The sequence below is a fragment of the Gymnodraco acuticeps genome, unplaced genomic scaffold, assembly GCF_902827175.1.
Source record: "Gymnodraco acuticeps unplaced genomic scaffold, fGymAcu1.1, whole genome shotgun sequence".
Taxonomy (NCBI): domain Eukaryota; kingdom Metazoa; phylum Chordata; class Actinopteri; order Perciformes; family Bathydraconidae; genus Gymnodraco; species Gymnodraco acuticeps.
In genome coordinates, this window is record NW_022991435.1 from 1,582,147 (window position 1) to 1,600,430 (window position 18,284).

General features: G+C 38.7%; 1 pseudogene; it reads left to right on the plus strand.

The window, feature by feature from the left end:
- The first annotated feature begins 530 nt into the window (after window positions 1–530).
- Window positions 531–18,199, plus strand: LOC117532729 (annotated as a pseudogene).
- Window positions 18,200–18,284: the final 85 nt, after the last annotated feature.

Genomic DNA, 18,284 nt, shown 5'->3' on the forward strand with positions numbered 1-18,284 from the left:
ATTTGCCGAAACAAGTTTAATATTCTGAAAGCCAAGACTTTGTTTATTTGAAACCAGATGAAAACAAACTGTAACGGACCCTGCCGTGTTATCTATGATTACTATACGCCTTACATTCATAATTTCACCCGGAGGGAGGGGGAGTGAGTGGCGAGTGAGAGCTGTCATCTTCCCTTTACAAGCTTCAAAAATGTATTTATCGTGTGATTTTGGAAATAAAAGTTTCATATTCTGAAAGCCAAGACTTTGTTTATTTAAATGTTTTTTAAAAACATCCGAAATAAAAAAAAAAAATTTAAAACTTTTTTATTGGCTCATGATAGGCCCCTGATCTCCGTAGGCCCCTGGGCTTCAGCCCAGGTCAGCCCGTGCATTAAGGCGGCCCTGGGTGTAGGCATATATCAAGGATAGCTTTTCAATTTTCTTTTAGGGTATCTGTGCTGCTATTTTTTACTGCATGTGCATCGCGGTTTAACTTCCACGACCTCCAACACGCACAATCCTGGTGTGCAAGCAGGCTATTTGCGGTCATGTCGAGTAGAAAAACGAAAGACTTCGATGAAATTACTGCTTTTCTGGGCGACTACGGTTCCTTTCAAATTCTAATGATCGTTCTGCTTAGTTTAAGCACAATAATGTGTGGGTACACCGGAATGATTGTGGTTTTCGTCTCGGATACACCAGAGCACCACTGCAAAGTATCGATAAACTATACACGCAGCGCTACAGATGTGGAGGTTTCCTTCCGCAACCAGAGCATCTGGATCGGATTCGACAGCTGCTCCAGATACACACTGAACCGGAGCTCCACGGAGGCAGTGGGGCCCCTTGACATAGGGGGGGCCCATTGATACAGAGCCATGTCTGGACGGATGGGTCTTCAGCACCGAGAAATACACCGCCACTATAGTGTCTGAGGTAGGCTACATGTGCAAAACGGATAATTATGAGAAAATAGCAATGTTGGAAGAATTAGGCCTGACTTACTCAGACCCTTTTCTTAAGTAAAAGTAGAAATACTATGTCTTATTATTCTCCATTAAGTAAAAGTGCAGATTTCCAAAAGGTTACTTAAGTAAAAGAAAAGTATTGGCAGTGAACTAAAAGCACAAAAAGTAGTCGTTCTGCACAATGACCATGATAAGGCGGGCAGCGTCAGGTAAAACAAGCCTTCCCAAACCTGAGCCTCACGCGCCGCTTTATTGATTTAACATGTTACAGGATTGATTAGGCATTAAAATATAAAATATTTCAAAATTGAATAAAGTAGACAAATAACACATTTGTTTTACTTTGTCAATCAAGTATTGTGATTTGTCAATGTGGACCAAATGTAGATAGCCTACTATAAATACTGTGTAGACTAGTACAGTACTGCATTATACCATATCATTTAGGATAGGGGACGGACATTTTTCACTAATTTCTGAAATTGTATAGATTAATTATCTTAAGTTACAGGCCTATTTCTGACAGTTTGAGGTCAGTTGAAACTTCCTTTTGTAATACTTTGTTAGCATTAGTTTATACATTAGAATTGACTTCAATATCAGATTTCTCTGAAATGTGTCTTGATGAAATCTGATGCTTTCTTTCGTTTATTACAGTGGGATCTGGTTTGTCACAATGCATGGATGGTTCCTTTTACCACCTCCTTATTCTTTGTAGGGGTCCTGATTGGATCATTTGTTAGTGGTCACTTCTCAGACCGGTAAGTCCTGTTCTGTAAGAAGAAGAATTGACATTTTTTAAATATTTATATTGTCTCAGTGTAAAATGATCTTTCATTTCCATGCAACAAAACTAAATATTAGACTTTGCTAATCTTACAGTTAGTTGCATTTTTATAAACAGAATATTTGATTATAATTACGGCTTCAGCTAATGATTATTTCTATTATTGAATCTGACGATTATTTACTGATAATCATCTGATGATATTTATAACTAAGCACACTTTAATCATTTAGTTTGCATGTTCTATCTGAACAACAGTCCATACCCACAGATATACAATTAGTGTTATGTATCAGATAAAACAGCAAATCCTTGTTGAAAATGTTTAATCGTGAATCAATTATAAAGGTTATTGATTAATCGGCAATAATGTTAATTTTAGATCTAATAATGCTAATTATTCTTTTTATTTTTGATTGATCTGTGTGTAAGTAGAAGAAGAAAAAAAGACACAATACCTGATGAACTGAGAGAAAGAGAAAGACAACACAAGCTCTTCCAATCAGAACAAGTCAAACAGTGTGATAGTGTATAAACTCACAGTTTGCATAGCGTTTAATTCCTGTTTCTGTGCTTTGTTGTCTCACAGGTTTGGCAGAAAGCCAGTGTTTTTCTTTACCTTGGCCCTACAAACATTCACCTCCTCTGATCCAGGCCACCTCCGTCAGCTGGCTCATGTTCTGTATCCTCAACTTTCTAAGAGGACTTGGCCAGATCTCCAATTACATTGCGTCACTCATTCTGGGTGAGACAGCAAAAGCACTTCTATCATTCAGATTCAGATTCAACTTTATTGTCGTGACATAGTACAGGTACTAACGAAACGGATCATTCTCAAAGAGTCCCTGTCTCTGTCTCTTCTTCAATATCTGTCTGTGACAAGATGAGGTTTGCTTGTATACTTTTAGTTTTTCCCATTTTAAGTTGCTCATTTTCTTGTGTAAATGTCGTTGAAGGGAGCATTAATTGATTATTCAGTAGGGAAGCAGACAGTCCTCACAGTTTCTTGTGAGAACATGTGTTTTCTCTAATCTTAATGCAATGCTCCGATGCTCAGGGTCTGAGATGCTGAGCCCGACTGCCAGGATGAGCGCTCTGCTCGGCCACAGTGTGGGGTTTGGTGTGGGATATGCATTGCTGCCGCTGTTTGCCTACCTTATCCGCGGCTGGAGGATGCTGCTGGTTGCTTCTGCCATCCCTGGCCTTCTATTTATACCAACATGGTGGTAAGTCTGATGAATGTTGGCTGATAAATATCATTGACAAACCGTATTTCTTGTGTCAATCACTTAAATTAACTTTATAACTTTCTTTTAACCCTGGCCATATATAAAAGTAAACGTTTCATAAAAGGCCACATCAAAATAACTTGAAATATTTAGCCACCTTCAATGGTTTCTGCGAACTCATTCATCAAAAGTTAGAATAAAAAAATGAAACTAGAAAATGCATTTCCTGCAGAAAATGCGTGCAAATGCTGTAAACTGTGAACATTTGTTGCTGAATTTAGCTGAAAATGCAGAAAAAGCTGAATATGTTATTAGCTGAATGGTCAACCCAGTCTCACAAAAAAACGTGTAATAACTACGTTGGTCCACAACGTAGGACGTAGTATATCTACAAAAACGCCTCTGAAATTGTAAGATGCCTACGTTTTTTTTCACCATTCATTCCAATGGCTGGCTTCTATGTCACGTGATCTTCAAATTTCTCCCTGCAGAAAAAAAAAACATGGCCGACCTTCGTTTTATTCTCGGTGTAAAATGCCTATTTTAAGGTTAGTTTGGTCATTAAAATGCGTTTTGATGTCATTTCATGCGAGAAATATGAGTTGTTATTTAAGATTATGTGTGCAGTGGGTGTACATGATCTTTAGTTTGCTAGTTATTACGAAGATTACTTCAGGAAATTGTGTCTATACAACGTTTTCATTGTTACCAAGATGGTTGCTAGGGACGCTGCTATCGATATTATTTCTGTTATGTTGTGTAAAATGGTGTTATCTTTATTGCTACCCCCTTCCCCGTCAATGTATAGTGTTGGTCCACAGTGCAAACGTATTAGTTATTAGCTAGACTTTTATTTAGCATCTCCAAAACACATGTAAACAGCTTCATGCCCGGGAGGCGAAGACCGGCAGTCCGGCTCACTAACATGTCCGTGCAGAACAATACCCATGAAATGGGATGGGACCACGGCAGACTGTCCAAAACTGGATTTGAACGGGTCCACCGTGTCCCTCCCTCCCCCCACCCCGTCCCCAGAACTACACATGCTGGCACGTCTCTACTGGGAATTGTAGTTTTAAAAGACGTTTTCATATTTCCCATAATAAGAAGTTGCCAGTATTAAACTGTGTACATCCCTGGAGGACAGAGGGTGTCGTTTTTCTCATACTGATATTCTGAACAATCTGTGCTGTTGTATTTGCTGTAAAGTGTCTCTACTGTAGGCTAATTGTATTATATGTACAGCACTTTGGCTCGACCAAAAATCGTTTATAAATGTGCTATATAAATAAAACTTGATTTGATTTGATTTTGGAGGTTTAGGGGATAGGAAACAATCAAATTTAAAATATATAATTAATAAATGGGTGAAAATTGCTTGTGCCCAATGGGCAGCATTAATATATACCCACACGACAGCTAAGGTCAGAAGAGCTTTATTTAACAGCTGGTCTTATGTCTGTGACCCCTCCTGTTGTTCATTGATAAGCCTGAAACATGCACTTGTCAAGGTTCAGAGGCACATTTTGCAAATCTGGCAGTAGCCATCGATCAGCTTAAGATAAGATATACTTTATTGATCCCAAGTTGGAAACATTTGCGTTACATCAGCATGTGTATAGTTGTACATATGCAGTGGTGTTTATTTGTAAATCATTTAGTATAATCACACAAATTCTGTGTTTTATATTTAATAATTCTCTGTTCTTTATTTATTGATTGTTCAATACCTGACAAGGCCGGATATGAAAAACTTGGGTCACAGGTTCCTCAACAGTGCATCACAAGACATCTTTCAATATTTGTGTACCTCCACCATTAAATTGTCGTATTCTGCACATTTCTTATACTATCTACATCTTATAAGAGTATAATACATATGTATAATATCAGTTAAAATAAGTGCTTCAACATAGTTAACATTCCTGGAGGTATACACAAAGTTTTACATTCATTGCATAACTACACCATTTGTGAATATGTCAATAAACCTTAGAAAATCTTGAAAGGGATGTGCAAAATAGTCATTATATACAGTCTTTAATTAACTATTAGTAGAGAATAACGAGTAATAAACATACTTTATAGGGATTCTATTAATGTCTAATAATAAAAATAATGAAATTCAATAACATGCTTTAACCACTAGGTGTCCCTTTATATCAGGTGTGCACGTTTATGGTGTAAATACAGCCTATCTACCAATTGGATCAAATATAAAAGTCAGCCGAATTAGTGTTGATACTGCAAGGAGATGTATTGTGTGAAAATAAATGTAAGATGTTGTTTAATTACTGATATATTTATGATCCATGTCACGTTTCCAGTTCATCATGTTTGTCTCATCAAGGCTCTATAAATAGAGAACTACAGCAGATATGTAACATTTAATGCAGCCGAACCGTGTATTACAATGCCGTTATGTGATGACTTTCAAAGAGAAAAGCAGTGGACCAACACTAATAATGGTGTTGGTAACGGAAAATAACGTATCTATTGTGGTGATTGACATTATTCACCCACGGATCTATGGGTTAGGCCAGGGTATTGTTCTGCACGGACATTTTAGTGAGCCGGACTGCCGGTCTTCGCCTCCCGGGCATGAAGCTGTTTACATGTGTTTTGAGATGCTAAATAAAAGTCTAGCTAATAACTAATACGTTTGCACTGTGGACCAACACTATACATTGACGGGGAAGGGGGTAGCAATAAAGATAACACCATTTTACACAACATAACAGAAATAATATCGATAGCAGCGTCCCTAGCAACCATCTTGGTAACAATGACAACGTTGTATAGACACAATTTCCTGAAGTAATCTTCGTAGTAACTAGCAAACTAAAGATCATGTACACCCACTGCACACATAATCTTAAATAACAACTCATATTTCTCGCATGAAATGACATCAAAACGCATTTTAATGACCAAACTAACCTTAAAATAGGCATTTTACACCGAGAATAAAACGAAGATCGGCCATGTTTTTTTTTCTGCAGGGAGAAATTTGAAGATCACGTGACATAGAAGCCAGCCATTGGAATGAATGGTGAAAAAAAACGTAGGCATCTTACAATTTCAGAGGCGTTTTTGTAGATATACTACGTCCTACGTTGTGGACCAACGTAGTTATTACACGTTTTTTTTTTGTGAGACTGGGTTGGAATGGTAGCTGCTTTTAGCTACAAAAATGCAGAAAAAGCTTAATATTTAAAAGAAAAGGTTTAAAAAAAGGTATAAACAACAACATGAAATAGCTGAATAATGTAATAGTTGAATGGTTTCTGCAGCTGAAAATAGGCTGAAGGAGTTAAATATCAGATGTAAGTAGTAGTGAATTAATTTGTATTAAGAAGAGAAAATAAAGTAAAAAGGCTTGGGAAAGCAGCAGAATATTTTGACTGCAAACATTTAGACTAAAACCATACGTCACCAATAATGTATACAATATGTGGAACCTGTTGAAGTCTGTAAGTCTCCATCAGACAGAAAATAATAGGCTGAGACAGTCTGTTAAAGTCGAGTATGTTTGTCAGTGTTTGTTTCTGTGCTGAGCACCTAATCATAACAAATAATCATAACACCTGTGTGAGCCCAGAAATCAAAGCTTTCAATCTGCCCAGCAACACCATGGTTACCAGCTGCAGCACTGAGTGTTATTAAGAATGCATTGAGGATCATATCTGACAATTTTGCCACCTGTTCAAAAACTATCGCTCCTATCAAAATATTAACAGACCGTGAGCATCAGGGAACCCCAATGAACTGATGTTGTTTTGTTGGGTTTTGTGTGGTAAATGTGAAGATGAGAGCAGTTTGTCTAAAGTGTACTTCTCTCTGTTCTGAAGAAAGATCCGGATGTTTTTAACATGGGAATCAATTGGGAGCTAGATTTTCTCTCTTCATGCCCTCAAGAGGCATTTTGTTTAATATTTTGTCTTAATCTTTTTTAATTTTCCAACCTAGGAGAGGTTTTCCTACGTTTTTCATGAAAAAATATGTCTGAGGAGTGTAGGGTTTGGGAATTATGGCAAGTTTAAAACATTTTTTGGGGAGAATTCCATGCTGTCCTCTACTCCAGTGGTTCTCAAATGGGGGTACGCGGACCCCTAGGGGTATGTTGGAGTACTGCAGGGGGTACGTGAGATTTATTTTATGTTAATGAAAAAAAAAACATAAGTAATGAATTTAAACAAACTACTAATAGTAAATTAACAACTTTATTCAAAGAAAAATAAACATGGTGCTCTCTTTTCCTCTCCCTCTCCTGACAGCCCGTCAATCTCGTGCAGCTCGCTGAACCTGTACTGTCAGGTATAACTAGTTTAGCTAGTTCCAGAGTAGATAAACTAGCTAAGTGTGTTAGGTCTAACTCTTAGTGTAGCCTATTTAATTTTGCTCCACTCAACGGTCCGTCACAGCAGGCGGAGCTGTGTTCATGCAGAGCTGCGTGTTCTCCGTCAGCAGCAGCTGATCTGATATCTGATCTCTCTCTCTCGCGTCCGGTTATACTTCACTCGCGTTTATGTCCAAATCTATCAGATCTAGCTAGTTCTAGTTAATTATTTGACTGCCTGCTTATCAAAGGACCTAAACAATAAGCGTTGCTTGGCAACGGCTTGTGGCCGCAAAGTATAACGCAGCATTATGCATATTTCAATGAGGGGTCAAAATCCCATGCTCATAAAATGCTCATATTTTTTGTTCTCTTCGTTCCCCACGCCCCAAAATAAATAAATATACCAATTTTAGTAAAAGTAACGTAAGTTTGAGCAGCGTGGGTTTTATATGAACAGAGTTACACATAGGCTATTTCAAAACGCGAAGTGTAATAACTGCAGTTTGCCTCCCTGTCAGCATGACAAAGATCCTCAGTGAAGCACAAGCCCATGTTTCACTACATTGTAAGTACAACTTATTAAAAAGATCAGTTCAATGCAACTAATGTAATCTTAGTGTTATTGCATGATGTTAAAATTGGTTTGCCATGAATTTAGTGATGGATTCTAAACATTTGAAATGTAGCATTTAAGTGTTTCTCAGTTACAAGGTTGTTGTTTTAATAAATCAGACACTGATGGTGCAAGGCTGTACTGTACCTCATTAGCTTTTTTTCCTTAACAAATTGTTTTTGCGTTGATCAGGGGGTACGTGGCTGAATTTTTTTTTCAAAGGGGGTACATTATTGAAAAAAGTTTGAGAACCACTGCTCTACTCTGTTTTGAGATCAAAGCACTCTAGACTTAACGAGCTGCTCCAGCCACACTAATGTTAAAATCTGAAAAAGGCCTCACTACCAAGCTCCAAACTAAGTTAAATATCTCAAAAAGTGTAAAATATATGAAGAATCTGAATAACAAGTTGTTTTTTATAGCTGAAGGTCTTGTGATCATTTTAAAGTTGGAATGAAGTGTCTAGCTGAAAGTATGTGGAAGGAGTAGCATTTGGCACAAGGTGTAGGAAAAGAGGATTTGAAGGCTCCTCCCATTGACTTCCATGTTAAAAAAATAGTTTAAAAAGCTGAATATTTCAAAAAGTATAAAATATTTTTAAAAAGAAGGTTTCCCATCTATTCCTGAAAAGGCTGAATAGTTTAATATTTGAATGGTTTCTGTAGCTGAAAATAAGCTGAAGTTATGGAGTGCCAAAGTATTGGTGAAATAATAATAAGGGGAAGAATACAGATTCGAAGAACTAAATACAGAGAACCAGTTCTGCTTTTTTTTTGGTAAGTCTTTAAACCACTTGTCTCACACTTCGGATTGTTTAAATCAGTGGTTCTCAACTGGTGGGTCGCGACCCAAAAGTGGGTCGCGGACCCGTTTCGAGTGGGTCGCGGATGTGTGAGTGAAGAAAAAGTCAAACTTCTATTTTTGAAGGCCCGATTTTCTAACGCTGTGCATGCAGTCGGCGTTGGACTGGAAGTACCGGAGACCATAAACGGTTTTGAAAACTTCTGTCACGTAGTGATCATCTTCTCAATAAAATATCTTTGCTGATGTTTTTTTCGAGTCTTCTGGCCTTTGATCAGAATCAAGATTGTCCCCACAGAGAATAACTTTGCGGTAGAACTATTCTTTATACATCCATGGGTACAACTTCAGATAAAAATGAACACATAATGAAATATGAACCCCGGTTTGATGATTGACAGGTCACAGAACAATGGGAGCTATCTACCCTTACCCACAATTTAAAGTAAGTCACACAGAATATCTCCTCTTTGCTCTTCTCGCAGCAAGATGTCAGAACAAAGTGAAAAACAAACGATGGCATAAAATATTATTAATATGTCGGGTAGTAATAGATTTATTTATTTTCTTCTCAGAGTGTACCAGAATGCATAGTTTGTTAGTATTTCTAAAAATATCCTGGGAGACAATCCCCCCAGACCCCCCTGCTGGGGTTGGGTTTTCAGCATGTGTGCCTTTTTATATAGTTCAGCTTTGATTCCATCATCTCATTAAACCTTTTTTAAAAGCATACTGTAACGATCACAAAGGGAGTCGGAAACAGGCTGCTAGTTATTAGGCTTTAATAACTCTTCTTCTTTACAGATGATCACAGGTTCAGGAACAGCTTGTCACACTCACACTAACTCCTACACATACCCATATATATAACAGTGTCTACGTCACAACTTCCCGCCCTCCCCCGTCTGCTCCCGCAACCACAGGCCCGCACCTCAACCAGCATCACTGTGCAGCTCTATGATTGGCAGAGAGACGGGGGATGCCTGAGTGACACCCTCAGCATCCTATACAGGGTCGCTACAATACTTTAGTTCTGTGAAGGGATATAAGGGATATATGCACTGTACTTCACTTTAATTAATGTTGTATGCTGAAAAGCGTATATATTACAGCACGTTATTTTGTTGAATAGATTTGAGTGCTTCAAAATATTGGGTCGCGATGTATTGACCAAGTAAAAAGTGGGTCCCGAGGCCTGACCAGTTGAGAACCACTGGTTTAAATGATATGTGTTCTCTGCAATGTGTGATGTTTTGATTTTATAAAATATATTCCATGCCTTTCCAAATGAAATTAGATGGAATTTGCTATACAATTGAAGTCTTTAAGTGTTAAACTGTAAATACATTACCTTTTGTCTGTCTGTGCAGGGTGATTCCTGAGTCTCCCCGCTGGCTTTTACAGAAAGGTCGAGTTGAGGAGGCTGAACTTATCATACGCGCTGCTGCCAAGAGGAACCAAGTCCAGGCTCCTGAGGTCATATTCAGGGCTGACGAGTGCTTGGAGCTGATGGTACTTATTCCATGTTTACTATTCATGCTGTGGAAGTGATTGTGATCAAGCATAAATATGGCCAAAACGTTGACAAGCTTTACATTGCACTGTATGCAATGTCACTATTCAGCTTCTTTTATCTATGTCTAATTCAGCAAAACACAGGTGAAGAGAGGCAGACATACACTTATCTGGACCTGATACGAACCCCTAACATGAGGAACATTACAATTCTGAGTGTTCTCATATGGTAACGTGACTTAATTTCTACATTCATACATTTATTGAATATTCAATTATAAATAGTAAACAACTTTGAATTGTAAAAAGGAACTTGTTGTCAGCCTGAGCCGGGCACAATAAACAATAAAACACAGTTAAAGTAAAAGCACGTTTGAGATCCCTCATCCTGTATTAATGTATGCAACATCACCTTAATTCAGACTTTTTGTTGTTGTTGTATTTCTGCAGGACTGCTACCTCCATGGTTTTCTATGGGCTCTCTCTCAATACCAGTAACCTAAATGGAAATGTCTACCTCACCTGCTTCATTTCAGCAGTCATTGACATTGTGGTGTATGTAGTCACTTGGATGCTGGTTAATCGTGTGCAACGACCCACATTCATCTGCTCGGCAATGATGTTCTGTGGCATCATGCTCCTGGTTATCAAGCTAGTTCCGGAAGGTCTGTACACTCATAGTACAATATTGACTGAATCGGGCATCTCTGGAAATACTAAAAGACACATGCCTGTGTAAAATTGTATACGCTCTGTCTAATAACTTGTTTGTTTTTTCAGACATGCATGTCATGTTCCAGGTGTTTGCCTTAGTGGGAAAGGCCGGTGTGTCTTCTGCTTACTGCATCATCTTTATGATCTTCACTGAACTGATCCCCACTGTGGTCAGAAACATGGGCTTAGGGGTAGCATCCGCAGCTGGACGCTTAGGCACCATCATTTGTCCTTTTGTGATCTACATGGGCAAGTGTTTTTTATTCTGTTGTTGTATTTGTGTAGCTTACACAAGTATTCCTTAAGAAAATGTCAATACCCACTGTAGAAAACAGCATTGAATCGCCATATGATGTCTTGTGATACTGTATTCTCAAACACTACCCATTTTTTATTAATTTTGAAAAGATGAACTCAGTCAATACCTTATTTAATTTGCAAAGATATGCACCATCTCAGCCATGTGCCCTCTCAAAGCAACAAGGCCAACATGGTTAAATATATTTTTTTCAATTGAGATTCAAAGCAAAGTCAAAGTCCTTTACAAGCAAGTCAAATGAGAGTTAATAAAAACAGAATTACACTAAAAATGACGATAAGAAATCAAGAGAAAACAACTAAATACATTCTGATTGTTTAATTAAATGTTGCTCATCGAGTAAAGTAAGAGTAAAACATCTTCCCATAGAAAATAATAAAGGATCTCTGTTTTTTGTAAATTTGTTCAGCCATTTCCACAAGTATAACTCCTCTTTCCGGAGATGATAATTACAGATGTCTGTAATGAAACTATCTCCGCCGTCGGAATTACTTATTGTCAAGGCTTGTTGGTGATGTGCAGGGTTTTTTGGGTCGCGGGTAAAGTGTCTAGTACCTCCCAATTCTGCCGCTTTTCTTAAATGCCGCTATATTGTTTGTTTACGTCAGTATTAAAAGAAAAGGGGCTGGATGGAGGGGAAGGGGAGGGACTTCGCTATCCCAATGGAGGTATATCTGAAGGGTAACATTGACATTTATTTAAAGAGAACATGTATTATATTGACAAATTATCAACGCATGTCCTTATGGTTGACCTTGTATTAGGAAATAATATTTTTACAGTCATTCCTAAATAAAAAAACAGTTTTAGGATTAAGGTTAGGCCTAATCAGGGTTGCCAACTCTCACGCATCTGGCGTGTGACACACGCTTTCACTCTCAATCCCACGCTCTCACGCTGCCCAAACTATTCTCACGCCAAAAACAAGAATACCGAAGACTAGAAACGGTTTTGAAAACTTTTGTCAGGTAGTGATAGTCTTCTCAATAAAACATCTTTGATAATGTCTTCTGGCCAATCAGAATCAAGATAACGGCGTGGTGTTGTTGCAGGAAGTCCCGACGGAGAATACTTTTGCTGTAGTACATCTCTATATACATCGATACAACATTACGTGTTGATAGAAATCAATACGTAATGAAATAAGACCCCACGGTTTGATGATTGATAGGTGTGTGGGCTGTCTTTCATTTTGACACACAGAACAATGGGGGCTATCCACCCTTATCCACAATGTAAAGTAATTCACACAGCCTCTTCCCTCTTCTCTCTGTGAGGAGCAGCAGGTTCAGCTTTCAGAACAAAGTAACAAAAAACTAAAATGGCATTCATTTTTTTAAATGTGTAGTAATAGATTTATTTATTTGTCTTCTGAAGAGAGTACCAGAATGTGTATTTTATGTTAGTATTTCAAAAAATCTCCTGGGGGAGAATCCCCCCAGACCCCCCTGCATGGGTTGGGTTTTCAGCATGTCAACTCTTTCACCTGTGGGGAAATTGCAGGATTGGCTCCAGGTCGCCCTTACAAGACAAATGTGCCTTTTTATTTCATACAGTTCAATTTGGATTGAGACAGGGAAATAATCTAAACCTCACGCATGGCGTTTCACTGTCAAGGGGAGCGTGTATGTAATTACATTGCAAATACTGACTTGAGCCCCACCACTGTATGGGTTAGCCCTACCATAGATTACCCAACAAAAATACTCTGGAGCCGCAACTGCCGACCCGTATTGCGCATGCGCATATCTAAGATCCAGTAGAAATGATACAAAAGTAAAAGTCTGCTGCTTATTGTTCTACTAGGCCAAAATAGAGTCAAAGAGTATATGAGAGTGAGAGTGTGTTAATTAATATATTTGGCAGTTTGGAGTAAGTCTGTAGATTTGTTTGTGTGTGTGTGTTTCATGTATAGGCCTCTCACGATAATTAATTTTGTTGAATACATTTTCCCGGAAATTATTGCGATAAACGATAATATTGTCGCCACCGTTGTATGACCATTTAGACCACTGATATAATGATAATATATAATAATAATTCAAATACATCCTTTCCAACTGCTAGTCACATCCTCATGTAAATGTAAATGTATCGAGTTCATTTTTATTTATCGTACGATAAGTCAATTATTTGCTTATCACGACAGGCACACAATAAAACAGTGGAAACAAACATGTGTTTGACTTTCATTAGTGAATGAAACTGTGTGCCCTTTATAGTCTGTGTCCAATATTGTGTATTTGTATATAGGCTATTGTATTTGTAGCCTAGCCTATATCATATATAAGGTCCCGCTGCTGACACATAGCAGTCATTTCGTGCGCATATGTGTAATTAAACCCATGATATCAAAATCTCACTCCAGCCAGGTACCCAAAGTTGGCAACCGACATGATTTTCCCAACGTCTACTACCAATGGCTCAGTGGCACTTTCTCATTTAATCAAATCCCCCTCCTCGACTCCTCGACTCCTCGGTCCTTCGGTAGTGGCCATGGTGTAGTGGCCCGGAAATTAATTTCATCTCGCCATCTCATTTCTCTAAATGCACTTCGAGGACCGAGGATCGAGCGTCGAGGAGGCTCTCTGGAGGAGCTATAACCGAGGATACACTGATGGGTCCTCCACGGCTCCTTCGTGGATGCATTACCGGGAACAGAGATGTTTCAAAGAGGCGTGACGCACGGCCGGACTTATCTCAGCCAATGACAGCTCTGCATGCATCCCCTGGATATAATTTTATTAACTGCTCTCATCGCGACGCGATGTTTCCAGAGAGAACAGCTGTGAGGTCAGTGCAGAAAGCAGAGCAGTGTGTATAATATATATCACTCAGTATAACAGGCCTACTCTCTTTATTTGCTTTAGTTTAGTAGATATCTACAAACAAAGAGTCCATATTTTTCTAAAACCATTGAGTGCTTCACATAATAACATACACAACGGCTGTAGCCTGTTTTAGGAACTGTATGTGCGTGTGTGTGGTGTAAGGCAAGGCAAGGCAACTTTATTTATATAGCACTTTTCAACACAAGGCAATTCAAAGTGCTTTACAAAAAATGAAAGACATTAAGAAAATGGCATTTAAAATCAGTCATTAAAAAGAAAAGCTAATAAAAGAAACATTAAAAGAAAAAATACATGGATAAAAGTTACAGTGCAGTCTAAGATATGAATAGTTCAATTAAAAGCAGCGGCAAAAAGATAAGTCTTCAGCCTGGATTTAAAAGTAGTAAGAGTTTTGATTGATTGATTGAAAAGTGTATTAACAGCTTGTATATTGGGTACAGTACAGTACAGCTCAAAACATACAATTGTTAAGGGGATGCAGACCAGAGAAAGACTTTCGTCTTGTTTACATCAGGGTCCCCCATTTCCAATTCATCATGTCATTTAAGACATATAAGACATATTTGACATACAGATGGCTTATTTACAATTTACATACAGGTGTTTTTTTTACATACAGATTGCTTGTTTACAATTTTCATTTTAGATTTCGTTCTAATACATCCTAACCGGACATTTAAGACATACCAAGTCTACAGAGATACAGTTAGTAACAGAGTCTAAAATGCGAGTATATACATAGATGGGGGGGGGGGAAGCTGTCCATTGAACGACAGGTTGAGATTTGTACCATTACCGGGGCCAGTTTTGCAATGCTCTCCCCCGAAGGTGCTCTTTAAGAGAGGTTTTGAAGGTAAGTATAGTTTTACTTTCCTCTACAGTTGTGGGAAGAGCGTTCCACCTTGATGTGGCATAATTGCGAAACGTGTATTCCCCCTTTTTTGTGCCAAATCTGGGTTTCACATGATTTGTGGAGCTCCCTCTGGTGTTATGATCATGGTATTCCTTGACCTTTGGGAAGAATTTTGACATGTATATGGGTACCATAGAGGTGTAGTGGATCTTGTAGACCAGGCCCATTGCAAGTAGCTGTACTCTGTCGTCTACTCTAAGCCATCCTAGGTTGTCAAAGTGGGCAGAGGTGAGGTGGGTTCTAGATGAAAGGTCAAGCAGTAGTCTGACCAGTTTATTTTGCGATGTTTGAAGTTTTATTTTTAGCGCCTTGGAGGTGCTATGGTACCATGACGTGCAAGCATAGTCATAGTACCCTTGAATGAGTGCTCCTGCCAGAGTTTTCAAGGTGTTTTTGTTTACCAGAGAGGAGATCCGGTATAGGAATCTAGTTCTTTGATTGACTTTTTTTATTACATTGGAGTTGCAGCGGACCTGCAGGTTTCTGGGAGTTTGTTCCAGATATTTGGAGCATAATAACTGAACGCTGCTTTACCATGTTTAGTTCTGACTCTGGGGACAGAAAGCTGACCAGTCCCTGAAGACTGAGAGATCTGGATGGTTCATAATTTAGCAGGAGGTCAGAAATGTATTTTGGGCCTAAACCATTCAAAGCTTTATAAACCAGCAGCAGTATTTTGAAATCTATTATTTGACACACAGGAAGCCAGTGTAAAGACTTCAGAACAGGAGTGATGTGATCCACTTTCTTAGTGTTAGTGAGGACTCGAGCAGGCGTTCTGAATCAGCTGCAGCTTTCTAATAGATTTTTTAGTGAGACCTGTGAAGACACCATTGCAGTAGTCGAGTCTACTGAAGATAAGAGCATGGACAAGTTTTTCCAAATCCTGCTGTGACATTAGTCTTTTAATCCTAGATATATTCTTTAGGTGATAGTAGGCTGATTTAGTAACTGTTTTAATGTGACTGTTGAAACTCAGGTCAGAGTCCATGATGACTACACCTAGATTTCTGGCTTTATCTGTTGTTTTGAAGATTGCAGACTGAAGCTCAGCGCTAACTTTTATACGTTCTGCCTTGGCTCCAAAAACCATTACCTCAGTTTTATCTTTGTTTAATTGGAGAAAGTTCTGACACATCCAGTCATTGATTTGTTCAATGCACTTACTCAGTGTTTAAATTGGAGCATAGTCTCCTGGTGAAATTGTTACGTAAATGTGTGTGTCATCTGCATAGCTATGGTAACTTATTTTGTTGTTCTTCATTATCTGAGCCAGTGGTAGCATGTAGACGTTAAAGAGAAGAGGCCCCAAGATGGAGCCTTGAGGTACCCCACATGTCATATTTGTCAACTCAGATGTGTATTTACCTATAGAAACAAAGTTGTTTCTGTCCTTTAAGTAGGATTCAAACCAATTTAGAACTGTTTCCGAAAGTCCCACCCAGTTTTCCAGTCGGTCTAGTAATATGCTGTGGTCAACAGTGTCAAACGCAGCACTGAGATCTAATAATACTAACACTGAAGTTCTGCCACTGTCTGTGTTTAAGTGGATGTCATTGTAGGTGTGTGTGGTACAGTGTGTGCATAGATGCAGCGGATAGACAGGTCTCAGTTGTTTTGGTGTCCTCTGCTTACTTTTAATACTTGTAAATACAACTTTTGGCCCGTAATTTATTTTCCTCATTGTAGCGACCAGAGAGGGGAGAGGGGGGGGGGGGATATATCCAGTCTCTGATAGTGTTACGTTATTATGAGAGTGCTCTGTTTGATTCTAAAATTGTATATATTTATATAAATATATATGTGTGTGTGTCCACATCTGTAGCCTGTTATTGTCTCATTATACCGCACTGTGAATGAATTAAAAGTAAATATATAAGTCGTCATGAACACATCTGTCCATCAGACAGAGGGCTGCTGTGCCTCCTGTCATCATTAATGGACGTCTCTTTAAAATGACCGCTCAGAGAGGAGTTCTCATTTCTCTAACCGCCTGCTGCTTCCCCTCCTCTCTCTTCGGTTCCCCTCCTCTGCTCCTCCGCTCGCATCTCCTGTGGGCGGGACAAAGTATCGAGGATAGGAGTCGAGGAGGGGAGTTAGAGAAATGAGAAAGGGCCAGTGTGTACAATCCTAAAGTGCTCTATAGTCTTCAGAAGTTGAAGAAATATAAACTAATGGCAATTAAAAAATGTCTGTGACCTTCAGATAATGAGTAAAAAAAGTAATTACAGACCCTGTTCACAAGGTTTACAGACATACGTACTGTACATGAGACTTTCAAACCCCACACGCCATGGCCTGTGCTATGAAGCAATTATAAATGTAATTCATTATACCGGTATGAAAAGTTAACTTACAATGGTTTAACAGGCATTTTCTCTTGAACACATTGTGCCTGCTGCAATAGTAAACACAAAGACAATGCTAATCACATTAAAACTGGCGTTGTGTCCTTAGCATAACCAAGTAGACCATGACAGTGCGATATATATCGATGACCTGTGTTTTTATTATTTTACAGGCGTGTACAGTAAGATCCTGCCATACATAGTTTTTTTGGCACAATCAGCATCATGGCTGCTGCTGTTAGCATGTTGCTGCCAGACACCAGAAATAGCAAACTTCCTGACCTCATCAGCCAGGCCAAACACATCAGAGGGTGAGTAGTTGTGTGTGAGGATATGAATAGTGATTAACCCTAAATTAAGATACCTGATAGCAATGTGATATACATACATCAAAATATTATGACTTTTGCATACCTTTACTGTTGAGAGCAGGTCTGGAGCTGTATTTATTAAGAAATGTTGATGATTTAGAACAAATAGTGCTCGCATAAATATGTATCGGAGCAACATGTCTTGGAGAAAAGTGAGTAAGAGCTGCATCTTTTAGTCTGTGCTTCTAACAGTTTAATCTCTCTCTCTCTCTCTCTCTCTCTCTCTCTCTCTCTCTCTCTCTCTCTCTCTCTCTCTCTCTCTCTCTCTCTCTCTCTCTCTCTCTCTCTCTCTCTCTCTCTCTCTCTCTCTCTCTCTCTCTCTCTCTCTCTCTCTCTCTCTAAAGCTGCTGCTATAAAAAGGAAACAGCTTCAGCCCTGCCGGATCTGATGGCTGTAAATGAGCAAGAGCGCCCTCTGCTGGCAGAAGATTACGAGTGATGAAATACAAATAAATGTTAAACAAATATAGTTTCAAATGTATTTTTCTAATGCAAAAGTAAAACGTATGTTTTACTCCAAGCAAAAGTAAA